This window comes from Dasypus novemcinctus, chromosome 12, assembly GCF_030445035.2.
Source record: "Dasypus novemcinctus isolate mDasNov1 chromosome 12, mDasNov1.1.hap2, whole genome shotgun sequence".
Lineage (NCBI taxonomy): Eukaryota > Metazoa > Chordata > Mammalia > Cingulata > Dasypodidae > Dasypus > Dasypus novemcinctus.
Window position 1 is genome coordinate 99,078,477 of NC_080684.1, and position 16,118 is coordinate 99,094,594.

Here is a 16,118-nt window from a genome sequence, read left to right on the forward strand (position 1 = left end):
TGGAATTTTCCCCGATTTCTTCCACAGATTGTTCAGTATGAGTGTGCAGAAACATTACTGAATTTCACGTGTTGATCTTGGATCCTGCCACTTCATTGAACTCATTTATTAGCTCACGTAGCTTTGTCGTAGAAATTTCAGAGTTTTCTAAGTACAGGATCATGTCATGTACAAATAGTGAAACTTTTACTTCCTTTTTTCCTATTTGGCCTTTAATTTTTTTTTTCTTGTCTGATTGCTCTAGCTAGAACTTCTAGGCCAATGGTGAGTAACGATGGTGGCAGTGACCATCCTTGTCTTGCTCCCGCTGTTAAAGAGGAAGTTTTCACCTTTCCCCATGAGTATGATGTTGGCTATGGGTTTTTTAATATATTGAAGAATTTTCCTTCTATTCCTATCTTTTGAAGTGTTTTAATAAAAAAAAAAGGATGCTGGATTTTGTTGAATGCCTTTTCTGTGTCGATTGAAATGATCATGTGTTTTTTTCCCCTTTGATTTGTTAATGTGTGTATTACATTGATTGACTTTCTTATGTTAAATCACCCTTGCATACCAGGAATAAATCCCACTTGGGTCGTGATGTGTAAGTCTTTTGATATGCTGTTGGATTTAATTTGCAAGTATTCTGTTGAGAATTTTGCACCTATGTTCATTAGAAAGATTGATCCATAATTTTCTTTTCCTGGAGTATCTTTATCTGGCTTTGGTATTAGGATGATGTTGGCTTCATAAAATGTGTTGAGTACTTTTTCCTCCTCTTCAATTTTTTGGAAGAGTTTCAACAGGATTGGTGTTAATTTTTTTCAAAATGCTTGGTAGAATTCACCTGTGAAGTCATCTGGTCCTGGACTTTTCTTTGTTGGGAGATTTTTGATGACGGATTCAATTTGTTTAAATGTGATTGGTTTGTTAAGTTCTTGTATTTCTTGTAGTATCATGTAGGTTGTTTGTGTATTTCTAGGAATTTGCCCATTTCATCTAGGTTGTCTAGTTTGTTGGCATATATTTTCTTACAATATCCTCTTATGATTCCTTTTATTTCTATGGGTTCAATTGTGACTTCCCCCCCTTTCATTTGTGATTGCATTTATTTTCATCTTCTCTCTTTTTTTCTTTGTTAGATTAGCTAGGGGGTTATCAATTTTATTGGTCTTCTCAAAGAACCAGCTTTTGGTTTTGTTGATTTCCTCTCTTGTTTTTCTGTTTTCACTTTCATTTATTTCTGCTCTAATCTTTATTATTTCTTTCCTTCTGCTTGCTTTGGAATTGGTTTGCTGTTCATTTTCTAGTTTCTCTGTATGTTCAATTAAGTCTTTGGGTTTAGCTCTTCTTTTTTTAAAAAAAAAGATTTATTTCCCCCTCTCCTGCCCTGCTTTTTTTACTGTCTGTGTCCATTTGCTGTATGATCTTCTGTATCTTTTTTCTTTTTTTTGCCTTCTCTTTTTCACTTTTTCTCCTCTAGGATTCACCAGGATTTGATCCTGGAGAACTCTGATGTGGAGAGAGGTTCCCTGCCAACTATGCCACCTCAGTTTCTGGTTTTTACTGCACTTCACCTTGACTCTCCCCTTTGTCTCTTTTTGTTGCATCATCATCTTGCTGTGTGACTCACTTGCACAGGTTCTGGCTCACTGTGTGGGCACTGAGCTCACCACGCAGGCACTGGCTTGCCACACAGGGACTGGCTCATCATGCAGGCACTGGCTTGCCATGCGGGCATGCTTTCTCATCTTCTTTTTTGCCAGGAGGCCCCAAGGATCAAACCTGGGTCCTCCCATATGGTAGGCAGAAGCCCTATCCCTTGAGCCAAATCCACTTCCCTCTTTCTTTTTTTTTTTTTTTAAGATTTATTTATTTGTTTCTCCCCCCCCTCCCCCGCCCCGGTTGTCTGTTCTCTGTGTCTATTTGCTGCGTCATCTTCTTTGTCTGCTTCTGTTGTCAGCGGCATGGAAATCTGTTTCTTTTTGTTGCATCATCTTGTTGTGTCAGCTCTCCGTGTGTGCAGCGCCATTCTTTCTTTCGCCCTGGGCAGCTCTCCTTATGGGGTGCACTCCTTGCGTGTAGGGCTCCCCTACACAGGGGACACCCCTGCGTGGCACAGCACTCCTTGCATGCATCAGCACTGCGCATGGGCCAGCTCCACACGGGTCAAGGAGGCCCAGGTTTGAACCGCGGACCTCCCATGTGGTAGACGGACGCCCTAACCACAGGGCCAAGTCCACTTCCCTCTTTCTTCTTTTTTAATACAGGCATTTAAGGCTATAAATTTCCCTCTCAGGACTGCCTTTGCTATATCCCATAAGTTTTGATAAGTTGTGTTGTTCATTTGTCTCAATATATTTACTGATTTCACTTGCAATTTCTTCTTTGACCCACTGATTATTTAGGAGTGTATCATTCAACCTCCACACATTTGCAAATTTACTTTTTTCCTGTCTATTATTGATTTCCAGTTTCATTCCATTATGATCTGAGAAGGTACTGTGTATAATTTCAATCATTTTATATGATTGAGAGCTGCATTGTGCCCCAACACATGGTCCATCCTGGAGAAAGATCCATGGGCACTTGAGAAGAATGTATAACCCACTGAGTTTGGATGCAGCATTCTGTATGTCTTTTAGGTCTAACTCGTTTATCATATTCTTCAAGTTCTCTGTTTCCTTGTTGATCTCCTGTCTAGTTGTTCTACCTAATTATGTGAGTGGGTGTTGAAGTCTCCAACGATTATTGTAGAGATGTCTAATTCTCCCTTCAGTTTTGCCAGAGGATTTTAGGGCACCCTGGTTAGGTGCATAGATATTTATGACTGTTATATCTTCCTGGTGGATTGTCCCTTTTATTAATATATAATGACCTTCCCCCTCCCTTTATTTATTTATTTAAAATTGTCTTTTTTTAAAGATACATAAATCACAAAAAATATTACATTAAAAATATAAGAGGTGCCCATATATTCCATACCCCACCCCACCCCTTCTCCTCCCACATCAACAACCTCTTTCATCATTGTGGCACATTCACTGCATTTGGTGAATATATTTTGGAGCACTGCTGCACTGCATGGATTAGAGTTTACACTGTAGTTTACACTCTCCCCCAGTACCTTCAGTGGGTTATGACAGGATATATAATGACCAGCATCTGTCTCTGCAATATCATTTAGGACAACTCCAAGTCCCAAAAATGCCCCCACATCACACCTCTTCTTCCCTCTCCCTGCCCTCAACAACTACCGTGGCCACTGTCTCCACATCAATGCTACAGTTTCTTCCATTGCTAGAGCACGATAGTTCTATAGACAAAATTAATGCCTTCTGTATCTCTTATAAGTTTTTTGCATTTAAAGTCTATTTTGTCCATTATTACTATAGCTACCTATATTAGTCAGCCAAAGGAGTACTGATACAAAGTAACAGAAATCTGTTGGCTTTTATAAAGGTTATTTATCTGGGGTAGAAGCTTACAGTTACAAGGCCCTAAAGAGTCTAACTCAAGGTTACTTCCTCACCAGACTATGTCACCATGTGTTAAAGCAAGATGGCAAGTGATCTCTGCAAGGGTTCAGGCCTTCCTGTTCTCTTCAGCTGTAAACTACCAGGTGAATGGCTCAGTTCTCTTCCATGTCTCCATCTTCTCCTGTGTGTCTACTTCTGTGCTATCCTTGATTGAATGTCCATTTATATAGCCCACACAGGGGGCTGCATTATACTCTACTGACATGGTAAAGTCATGCCTTTACTGACATGGTAAAGTAAAGCCCTACTTTAACATGATTTAATCAAAGGCATCTCAGCTGAACCTAATACAGTCAAAGGGTTTCACACCCAAAGGAACAGACAAGTTTACAAACATCATCGATATCTCTTTTCACAATTCATAGATTTCAAATAATTATAAATAATATCAAACTGTTACTCTACCCCTGCTCTTTTGCAGTTACTGTTTGCGTGGAGTACATTGTCTGACCTTTTCACTTTCAGCCAGTTTGTATCCCTGGGTCCAAGGTGAGTCTCCTGTAGGCAGCATATGGATGGCTCATGCTTTTTATCTATTCTGACAGCCTATATTTTTTGGTTGGGGAGTTTAATCCATTCACTTCAATGATATTACTGTATATGCATTATTTACTTCCACCATTTTATTCTTTGGTTTTTATATGTCACATCTTACTTTCATCGGTTATTTTAATCTTTTATCCTTTCTGCTCTTCTTGTCTTCTACTCTCTCCTCCAAATCTCTCTCTCCTGTCTTTTTCTTTCAAAATGTAAGGCTTCCTTTAATATTTCCTGCAAAGATGGATTCTATTTTTCTCCAGTGATTAAAGATTATGGCTTTGAGGAATAGTGATGACATAAGAAATGGTCACCAAATGATTTTGTAAAAAAAAACAATGTATGTCTAAAGAAAATCTGGAAGTGAATACCTCTCACACTGGTGATGATTATCTTTGGGTTGTGTGATTGTAAGTGATCTTGTCTTTCCTTTATTCTCTTACATACTTTCTATATTTTCTACAATGAGTATGTGTTAGTTTTCTAATCAGAAGAATAAATGTAGTTAAAACAAATTAAAAATTAATGAGAAAATAAGCATGTATTTAAAAATAAAAGAAATTAAGAACTAATGGAAAATATTTAACATAAACCTAAGCCAAATGTTCAACTCAAGTTAGGAACATTGAGTGAGCACCTACTGTGTGCCCCATAGTCTGCTGGGGTTATAGAAACTAACGAGATACAGCCCTTCCCTGGTGAGCTCACCGTCCATCAGGGGAGGGGGCACCCAGTCACAGATAACACAGACACGGGTAGGATGGGATCCCCCTCTGCAGTGCCCCAGAGAAAGAAACAGTTCTTCCAGAGATGCATTCAGGGAGGAGGGACGGCTCTGGAGGCCGCAAGGACTTCTGGGCTGCAGAAGCTGAACGAGAATTCATTGGGAAAGAGTGCAGGGACTGATTAGCCATCCCTTCATTCATTCAACAAGTACGTGCCCTGTATATTTGGGGAGACTACAAAAAGGAGAAAGCTCTGCCCTCACGGAGCTGACATTCAAATGGAGGGAAACAGACTGTAAAGCAATCAACGCGTAAAATGCTTGGTATGGCAGATGGGAAGGAGTGCTTCAAAGAAAAAGGAAGCAGAGAGGGGGTGGGACGGGGAAGGGCAGGGGGGGTCATCGTGCTATTTGATCCAAGGCTACAGGAAGTGAGCAGCCCACAGGCGCCTGGAGCAGGGCTTTCAGACGGAGGGGGCTGGGCCCCGGCGAGTCCTGGAGAGGAGCAGCCCGGGAGGGGAGCCCAGGGGGAGACGAGCCGGGGTCGGCCACGGGGGTCCTCGCCTGCCGTCGTACAGAGCTCGGCTCTTACTCTGAGAGAGGGGAGCCGCGGAGGGCTGGGCGCAGAACCGCCATCTGATGCGGGCCGAGACCAGCGCCACTGCTGGGTGGAGACCCTGGAGCGGGGAAGCTGAGCCCTGCTCCTCCTCCCGACCTCCAAGTGCTGGGGCCCCGGGCTCGGTCCTTGGGCTAAGCTATTTCAGGGCGATCTCACTGCATCTCCTGGGCTCAGCAGCACTCCTCGCTCACGACCGAGCACCCAGGGACCTCCATCTGTCCCCTCGCCCTCGGCGCGGCCGGCGTTGGGCTGGCCCAGGGCACAGAGTGGGAAGGGGAAGAGAGGGATTTCCCTTTGGATGTGGTTTTGCTTTGCTTTTAAGATGGGGGAAAAACTAACATATGCTCCAGGGGAATGACTCCGGGGAGGAGAAATGGGTGGTGCACGAGGGGACAGCCTGCCTTGCTGGCGGGTTGGGCCTGGGGCACCCGTGGGAAGGCTGGCCCGCGAGGCCCACGGGGCGGGGGGGTGGCTGTGCCAGCACTCCCACGACTCCGTCTGTTTTCTCAATGAAAAAGAAGCATGATCTAAAAATAAGGGAAGGAGGAGCTAGAGGTTTGAGAAAAGAGCAGAAGGTGGAAAAGAGCCTTTTCGGGGGAGGAGGAACATGTGGACCAAGGAAACACAGCAACATTGCCCAGCAGCACGGGGGCCGATGGCATTTTCCAAAGATGGCCGCAACCACATCGCCCACCCCACAGGCTTTCTAGAACCTTCTTCAAAGGTAGAGCCTCACTCCTCTCCCCTTGAATCTGGGCAGGCAGGCCTGTGACTCAACTGTGACCAATAGAAGGCAGTGGAAGCGACTTTGCGCCCCTTCCGAGGCTAGGTTATCAGTCTCCATCAGTCGCCATGTTGGGAGGAAACCAAACTAGCGCCAGCAGAGGGACCACAGGGAGACTTCCTGAGAGAACATGAGGAAAGAGAGGGACAGCAGCCAGCGCCGGGGGCTTCGGCCCCAGCCACTGTCTGACCGCAACCTCAGGAGAGACCCTTCAGCTGAGCCCTTCGCAAATTCATAACCCATAGAATCCTGGAGAGAAAATAAAATTATTGTTGTTCTAAGCATTTCATTTATTATGCAGAAAGAACTCATCGGAAAAAACCCTAAGGGCCCACTTGAGATTTGTGGTGCTGAATTTAAATGACACAGCCCTCAGGCCCAGTGACAGCCAAAAAACTCCCGCAAGGGAGAGTGGGGCACAGCTGCCACAGTGTCGCCTCCCTGCTGCCAGGGGGGAGTGGCGGGTGAAGGAGGAATGGGAGAGGGGGCTGGGCTTGGGTGGCAGGCGAAGGTGTTTGAACTTGACCCTGTAGGCAGCAGGAAGCTACAGAGGGTACTCCAGCGAGAGCAACCACATTCTGCGCACAGGCCAGGCCTACTCCAGGGTTAACAACCCAGCTATTGCCCTCAGAGGAAGTGGGGTGCAGGAAGGAGGTTACAGGTCTGAGGTCTGCGGGCTCCAGACACCACTGGATCCTCGGCCCCTTCAGAAGAGGGGAGGAGAATGGTGAGCCTCAGTATACCCATCTGAAAAATGGGGCATTGGACCCAAAACCTGGCTGTGGGAGTTAAGTCAGGAAAGGGTCATCACCTGTGGTCAGAGAAGACCAGGGGGCTCTAGGATGCTGGGGGGGGGGGTACAGGAGAGGACCTGGAGGCCTAGGCCCCCCACAGGACACACTCTGCTTAGGATGTTTTTGGTTCCAAATAACAAAAAACCCAACTCTGCGTGGCTTTAAAACAGAAACGTGTGGGGTCTGTGGTAACAGCAAATTGCAGGGTATTTGGGTTTTCTAGAGAAGCCTGATCCAGCTGCGCAGCGGGCAGCAGCCCCGCTCCCTCTGCCTCTGTCTCCAAGCGGTGAGTCCCGGCCTTTGCGCCTTTCCCAGGCCGCCTCCCAGCTGCTCCGGGTCTGGGGGTCTGAGTGCTTCTCTGGACAACCCCTGAGACAGAGAAGGTCTACCTGCCAGAGGGCCCAGAGGCCGACGCTGAGAATCCTGGGCGCTGATTGGCCTGACTCGGGCCGTGTGTCCACCCCTGAACCCGTCGCAGTGGCTGAACCCCGTCAGGGCCCACCCTGGGGAGGGAGCGGTGTCCACCCCACCCAGCCGAGGGCTGGGAAACTTGGTCCCGCCAGGAGAGAGGTCAGGGAACGGACGCCGGGGAGGCAGCCCCCCAACGTCTGTTACTGCAGGACACACCGGAGAACAAGAGACAGGGGTTCCCCGCGCGCCACCCCCACCCCCGCTCCCAGGGCGACTCCCTGTGTCCACCCAGCGGAACCTTCTGGAGACTGCGTGCTTTGGCAGAGAGGAAGTGGTTGAGCACCGGAAGGGGGGGACGTCTCCCACCGGGGCTATTTCCAGACACCAGGGCCGGCTGCTCATCTGGCTGGGCCGGGAGCCTCGGGCCGGGGGCAGCCGCGGCACTGGCCGGAGCCCAGGGCCTGCCGGGGACAGTCGGGCAGCTGGAGGCTGGCTGAGTGGGAACAGGGCAGGCCGGGGAGGACCGGGCGGGGAGGACAGCTGACCCTTCCCAGCACCAAAAAAGGGAACAGAAAGGGCTGGCCCCGGCTGAGGCTCCAGGAGGGATCCGAGCGCACGGCACGCAGCCACGCACATAATCCCTTCCCGCCCCGCTCGCTGGGCCGGGCTCTCCCGTTCTCATCCTCTCCCAGGAACCCCAAGAACCAGGATAGGTGACGTTCACCCCACCGCTCAGAGGGAGGGGCCGAGGCTGAACCACCAGCTCTCAGGGTTCCCCTCTTCACTGCAGCACAGCGCCAAAGCCGGGGGCCCCCTCCCACGAGCAGCCACGTGGTAGGCAACTCCCATTACCACCTGCCAGGAGGGCAGTCAAATCTCCTTGCGGTCCCCAGTGTCTGAGAGGCAGGGGAACAGAGAGGAACAGGGTGTGGGGGCCCAATTGGCCCCAGTTCAAATCCTGCCTCCGCCACTCTGGCTGTGTGAACTCAGGCAAGTTACTTAACCTCTCTGAGCCTGAGCTTCCTCATTTGCAAAATGGAGAAACTAATACTTCTATCAGAGGTCATTGGGAGCAGGAATTGGTATCACGTATGTTAAGCAATTAGGACGCCACAGCACATGATAAATGCTCCTTTTCTCATCTAATGGAAGGAAACTGTTTTTAAAGTTTAACTCTGTTACCATGGCAGAAACGCAGTAAAACCCAGCTGATCCCAGCGCTGTGAGACCTAGAGGTTTGTGGGGCTCCTCCAAGGAAACACAGAAAAAGAGTGTGTGGGGGGGTGGTGTTTGCAAAGAAATGAGCTTGGGGTACAGATGTGGGGGGTTCTTGCTTTCTGGGAGGGCATCAGGTCCGCCCGCAGCGGCCCTCCCTGTTCGGGGCTGCGGGGTCGTTCCCTTCCTTCCCCCAGGGGTCCGAGCAGGCTCTCACGCCCCAGCCCAGGCGCAGTAGGGGGGAGGAAATACAGGGGCCATTGTCCGGCCGGGCCGGGCCCAGATCCCACAGCTGCCAAACCATCTGGGGCCTGGGCGTGGGGAACGGCCCGGCCGCACGGAGGATGCTGGACGTTTGTCCCCCAGTTGCCACGGGAGACCCAGATTCTACACTGGGTGCTCTTTCCTGCGTCCCGACAGTGACCCCGGAGCATCTCGGACCAGCAGGCCGGGGTGGGGCCTTGGAGGACAAAGCCGCCTTTGGGTCCCCGGGCCGGGCAGGCAGAGCGTGCGTCAGCTCCCGGGCCGGCCAGCGCGGCTGGGAGGTCAGCCCTCAGCCCCTCTCTCTGCCGCCAAGCACACCTCGTCACCTCTGCTGCTGCTGCAGGTCGAGGCCCGGGCGCCCCTCCACCCCCACGGGGCCCGGCGCGCCATCGCGGCCCTCCCCCAGCCCTACTTCCGCTCACACGGTCGGTCTGTCCCTCGCTCTGTGTCCAGAGGGGCCTGTCAGAAGTGCAGTCCGACCTTGTCAGTCTCCGGTTTAGAATCCTCCAGGAATGTTTGCCAAACGTAGATCTGATAAAGGACTCATGTCCAGAATATATAAAGAATTCCTACAAATCAATAAGGGAAGGGGAGGCAACTGGTAGAAAAAAGGCAAGAGACTGTGACCAGGCCCCTCGCAAAAGCAGCCCTCCAAGTGGCCGATAGATAGATGGACATGTTATTAGTCATCAGGGAAATACAAAATAAAACCACAATGAGATGCTGCTGCAGACCCACCAGAACAGCCGAAATGAAAATCACAAAAATGTCAAGTGTTGGGGAGGCTCTGGAGCAACTGGAACGCAAGGCTGGATGCTGCCTAAGTTGGTCCAACCACTTTGGAAAACTGTTAAGTATAGCTACTAAAGACGAACATTTGCCCACCCTCTAGGCAGCAACTCCACTTCTGGGCACACGGCCAGCAGGAGTGCAAGCATATGTCCACCAAGAGACACGGCCAAAATGTCTGCACACGCTGGCCACAGCTTACAGACAACCCAATGTCCACCGGCAATGGAATGCAGCAAGAGTGGACGAGTCCAGGCAGATAGACAGGGTGGCTGCCCCTCCCAGAGTTGAGAGGAAAGAGCCATATGTGATTTCATTTCTATCAACTTTGGAAACAGAACTACCCAACGCTGAAGTCAAAACCATAGCTAGTCCTGGAGGAACAGTGCCTGGGAAGGCACGCGGCGGGGTTTCAGAGGAAAGGCAGCTCTCCTGGCGCTTTACCTGGGCCCAGGTGGGCTCAGCTTGCGAGGATTCCTTGCGCTGCACCCTCAAGACAGGAGGACGGGAGCACTTCTTTCCCTATAGCACTCTTCAATAAAAGTTTGCTTTTTTAAGATCTCTATCTCTAGGGTCCCAGCAAAGTCCTCCATGGGTGCCTGACAACTCATCCTCTGTCTTCCAGGGTCCCTGCCAGTTCTCTGGACATGCCAGGCAGGTCCCTCTGTCCAGAACTCCCGTGTCCAGTTGGTGAGTGCTCTGCTCGGGGTCGCCGCCTCAGGGACCCTCCTGGCCCTGGACAGGGGTGGTCGTCCCTTCTTGAAAGTCCCTAGGCACCTTCGATTGGGCCCTTAGTCACCCGAGAGTCACACCACAGCTATTGATAGGTGCGTGTCATGTGCCCGATACATACGGTTGTGAATAAAACAGGCCTAAGTTGAGAAGGCAGATAAGAACATGTTAATTCACTGGCAAATTGCGATACATGCCTCAAAAGGGAATTCCAGATGATCAGACAGAGAACAACGCAGGGGGTGGGGGAGCGAGGGAGCCAGCGTGCACTGGGAGATCAGGGAAGGGTCTCCAGTGCAGAGTCCCGGAGAACAGACAGCGGCCAGGCCAGGTGGGGCTGCTCCACGGGTCGCGGGAGCCTCGCTGGGCTGACAACACTAAACTGCGAACTTTCTGGGTCGGGGCCTCTGTCGTTCATTTCTAAATGCCCAGGGGCTTAGCCCAGGGTCTGGCGGGATTAGGATTCTGGGAGTATTTTATGAATGAATGAGTGATGGGAGCCTGAAAGAGAAGGGCAGGTGGTCCCACACAGGGCTTGGGGACCTCAAGGACGCGCCCTCCCCTCGCGTGCACCTCCAGCTGCCAGGGCCAGGGCAGGAAGTAGAGGGTGGCCTCCCCAGCAGCACAGGCCCCCAGCAAGTGTCCAGAAACCCAGGTCCATCATTCCTTCCTTCTACAAACATTCATCGAGCACCTACTATGTGCCAGAGCCTATGCTAGAGGCTGTTCCATTCCTTCCATCTCTCTAACAGGCTAATTTTCCTCTAGCTCCTCTGGGGTCCAAGTCTCTCCTCTGCTTCTGGATGATTCCCCACCTCATAACTCAGTTCTCTATTGGACTACCTGAACTCTCTCCTGATCATCACGGAAAATTCAGGAGAAATGTGGGTTACATGCACTAGTTTTTTGTTTTTGTTTTTTACCAGCTCAAACATGACGTAGGGAACAGTTGTTCATTTTGCCAAAATAACCTCTGCTTAACCAAAGATTTTCCAAAGTTCTTTTACTTAGTCTTCCCAAAAGGATCTCCCATACGGTGCTGGCAGGAACATAAACCAGCACTGAAATTTCAGAAACTAATATGCCAGCAATTGGAGTGATGATGAAATGATGTGCCCAGGACCCAGCAAGCCCATTCCTCCGAGTGAACCCCAGAGCATGCTGCGCCCAGGTCTACAGAGGGACATCCCAAGATGTTCCAGGCGGCACTGTTTCCAGGAAATAGATGAGTAAAGAGTGGTGGCTGTACATGATGATTGAAAGAATCAGCCAGGCATCTGTAGGAAAACATGATTGAACTAAAGAGACCTAGCGTTGAGTAAACAAAAATGGGAAGTCTGACATGATGCCATTTTTGTAAATTTAAAATACATGCACACACCAAACAAACAAACAAAATCATACATGCTTGTTAAGGATGCATAAATATTCAAGGGCATATATTGCATACCTTACAGAAGGAGCCCTCTGGGAGAGGGAAATAGGAACAGTGTTTAGGGATGAAGGGGAGAGTTTATGTATATACACATACACACATATGCATATATACTTTATGTAAGATAAGGGGGTGGGAAGTGGGTGTGGCTCAAGTGACTGAGCTCCCGCATACCACATGGGAGGTCCGTGGTTTGATTCCTGGTGCCTCCTAAAGAAGACAGAAAGATGGCATGATGGGCTGGTGTGATGGGCAGGCACAGCAAGCTGACAGAAGAAGATGATGCAACAAGAGACACAAAAGGAAGAGCATAATGAAAGACACAACGAAGGAGGGAATGGAGGGAGCTCAAGTGACTAGGCACCTCCCTTCTACATTGGAGGTCCCAGGTTCAGTTCCCGGTGCCTCCTAAAGATATAAGGAAGACAACAGACAAAGCAAGTGCAAACAATGAGGGATGAGCAAAACAATGAGCAAACAGAAGACAAGGGAGCCAAAAAAGAAAAATTATTTTTTAAATTTAAATTTAAAATTTTACCACTTCAGGGAAGATGTAGTAGATATATATTACCTTATTCCTCCTGCTAAGTCCAACTAAAAACCCTAGCCATTATATATAAAACAAACATAAGGAGACTCTAAAAGGTAGAGAGACGGCAAATCAGTCAGGGGCCTTGGGACCTGAGGCACAACACAGTGGTGAGTCCCCCGGGTTTTCTTTTTGCTTCATATATCCAAGACTTGTAGCTGAGGGAGCCAACAACCCAGAAACAGCAAGGAGCATAGACCGAAGAAGCTCCAGCAAAAGCCTTCTCTCTCTAGTCAAAGAACCAGGAGAGGGGCAGTCCAGCAAGACACCCCAAAAAATATTTTAGATATTCCATTCTAGTCAAACACCACAGAAAACAACTGTGGCCCTACTCATGCCAACAAAGTCCAAGTGGAGAACCTGGACCTCTACCCTCATGGGACGGAAAGGAGGCTCCCAAGCCCGACCAGGGCCCTGTCAGAGGCCAGGTAAGAACCAGGACTTTCACCACCCACCAGAGAACTGAGAAGCCCTACCACCCTGGGCGTCAACAGAGCCCAAGCGGGGAGCGTGGACTCCTCCTTCCACCTGGCAGTAAAGAGGCAGCACTCCTACTTCACTTGTTAAAGCAGTGTCAGAAATAACAACAACAAAAGAGAAGTTTTAATATGAGCCAGGATCTCAGAACATAATATCCAAAATGTCCAGATTTCAATAAAAAATTCTCAGCATACCAAGAGCCAGGAAGATCTCAAACCGAATGAAGAAAAAGACAATAGACACTATCACTGAGATAACAGAAGAGTTAGAATTATCTGGCAAATATTTTAAAATAACCATCATAAAATGCTTCAATAAGCAATTACAAACATATGTCAAATGAATGATAAAGTTGAGTCTCAGTGAAGGAACAGAAGATGTAAAGAAGAACCAAATGGAAATATTTTTGGTCTGAAAAACATAATAACTGAAATTAAAGAACTCAGTGAATGGGCTCAACTACAAAGTGGGGGAGACAGAGGAAAGAATTCGGGAACTGGAAGATGAACAATACAAATTACCCAACCCAAATAACAGAGAGAAACTATACTGAAACAGAAAAAAAAAAAAAAAAAAAAAGAACACCATCTCAGAGACCTGTGGAACTGTACCAAAAGATCTAATATTCATGGGAAGATGGAGTAGGTCTACAAAAGTACTCAAAGAAATAATGGTAGAAAACTCCCAAATTTGGCAAAAACTAATAAGCCTACAGATTCAAGAAGCTGAGTGAACTCTAAATGGGATAAACCCAAAGAAATACATCAAGACACATCATAGTCAAATGTCTATAAACTAAAGATAAAGAAAAAATCTTGAAGGCAGCAAGAGAGAAGTAATACCTTACCTCTCCGGGAAAAACAATTAGAAAGACAGAGGATTTCTCATCAGAAACCATGGAGAACAGAAGGAAATTGCTCAATGTTTTTTAGGAGAACTGTCATGCCAGAATCCTATATCCAGTGAAAATATCTTTCAGGAAGGAAAGGATATCAAACATTTGTGGCTGAAGGAGAACTAAGAGAATTTGTCATCAGCAGACCTATTCTAAAAGAATGGCTAAAGGAAGTTCAAACATCAGGAAGGAAGAAAGAACATGGTAAGCTTAAAATATGAGTAAATATAACAGACTTTCCTCCTCTTGAGTTTTGAAATTATGCTTGAAGTTTGAAGCAAGAACCATAACACTGTCTGACCTGGATCAAAATGTATATAGAAGAAATATTTAAGACAATTATATTTAAAGTAGGGGATGGTAAAGAGACATAAAAGGAGGTAAGATTTCTACCCTTCACTGAAACTAGTAAAATGATGACACCAGTAGACCATGATATAGATATAGATATAGATATAGATACATAGATATACATAGTGAAATATCTACAACAACCATGAAATAAGCTATATGGAGATATATACTTTAAAAAACTATAGATATTTAAAAAAGGAATAAAGACAAATAAATAAATAAATAAAAACAAAGAATAAGTCCATACCAAAATAAAAAAAAAACTATAGATAAAGCAAAATGGAATTCTAAATAATGTATAACTATCTCATAGGAAGATAGAGAAAAAATAACAGAGAAACAAAAAACAAAGAATAAGCAGAAAACAAAAAATAAAAATGACAGATAGAACCCCTAATGTATCAATAATTACAGTAATCACTTCTACAACATGAGTGTTAGGGGCGCAGCTCCCCCATGATCTGGAAAACCTGCATAAAACTTTTTGGCTTTCCCTTTGTACCAAAGAAGAAGTCTGAATTTTTTTTTCTTTTTCTTTTATGCGGTGTTTACAGTAACTTATTGTAAAATTTGGGTTAAGTATTTGGTCATAGGCAATATTAGACATATTATAAATATGTCTTATGCATTTCTGAGTTTCTTAGTTTTTTCTGTGCCATCTGCTGGCCTTGATGTGGCTTCTGTGGTTTCCACAAAAGTAAAAAAAAAATTCCCATTTAATTTCTTATGCTCACCTGTGATACATTGAAACAATGATGGGGAAAGTTGCAATGTGGAAGGGATAACTACATTAAATGCCAGTGGTCTAAATACACTAATTAAAAGACAGAGAATGGCAGAGTGACTTAAAAAAAACTTGACCCAACTAAACACTTACTTCAAATATAACAAGATAAGCAGGTTGAAAGTAAAAGGAGGGAAAAAACTATATCATGTAAACATTAATCAAATGAAAGCAGTGATGTATCTATCTGACAGACCTAGAGTAGTTAATGTTTGTTTCTAAGGTTTCCACCAAAGATGCAAGACAAAAGATCCTTGCACTTTCTGCTTGTCTGATTATGGCAGCCAAAATTGAATGGGGGAATATAGGAAGTACAAAAAACGGGGGAGGGTACGTAATTTTTGCAACTCAGAAACAACCTTGTAAACGGTGAAGAATCTGATTAACTCCACAAAAGGAACCTTAAAATTTTGAATTTACATGAAAAAAGAAAGTAGGAGTGGCTATATTAATATCAGATAAAATAGACTTCAGAGTAAAGAAAATTACAAGAGATAGAGAAAAATAATACGTAATGATAAAAGAAAGAAACAACAGAGCTATAAAATATATGAAGCAAAAAAACTGATAGAAATAAAAGGAGAAATAGTTAAATTCTCATTTATAGTTGAAGACTTCAATACCCTCTCTCAACAAGTGATGGAACAATTAGACAGATAATCAGCAAGGATATAGAAGAACTCACAGCTCCACCAAAACCAACAGGACTGAGCAATATTTATAGAACGCTACACCCAATGGCAGAATACATGTTCTTTTTAAGTGCCCCAAGAACGTGCCAAGATGGATCACATCCAGGATTATAAAACAAACCTCCGCAAATTCAAAAGAAGTGAAATCAGAGTATGTTCTCTCACCACAGTGGAATCAACCTAGGACTCAATAAAAGAAAGGTAACAGAAAACTCTCCACAAACACTTGAAAATTAAACAATACACTTCTAAATAATCCATAGATTAAAGAGGAGGTCTCAAGGGAAATCCAAAATTATGTTGAACTGAGTGAAAATAAAAATGCAGCGTATCAAAATATGTGGGACATAGCTGGAGCAGTGCTAAGAGGGAAATTTATAATGCCTAATACACAAATTATAAAAGAGGAAAAGTCTTCCATCTCATGAACCTAGGAAAAGAATAGCAAACCAAGCAGAAGGAAGGAAATTAAATAAAGATAGCAGCAGAAATCAATGAAATT

The 16,118-nt window shown here is 46.2% G+C and overlaps 1 non-coding gene across 1 annotated transcript; it reads left to right on the forward strand.

Annotated features, from left to right (window-relative positions):
* Positions 1-15,101: 15,101 nt before the first annotated feature.
* LOC111765193 (small nucleolar RNA SNORA31) lies at positions 15,102-15,234 on the forward strand. Its single transcript, XR_002797598.1, has one exon. It is a non-coding gene; the product is annotated as a small nucleolar RNA SNORA31 (small nucleolar RNA).
* Positions 15,235-16,118: the final 884 nt, after the last annotated feature.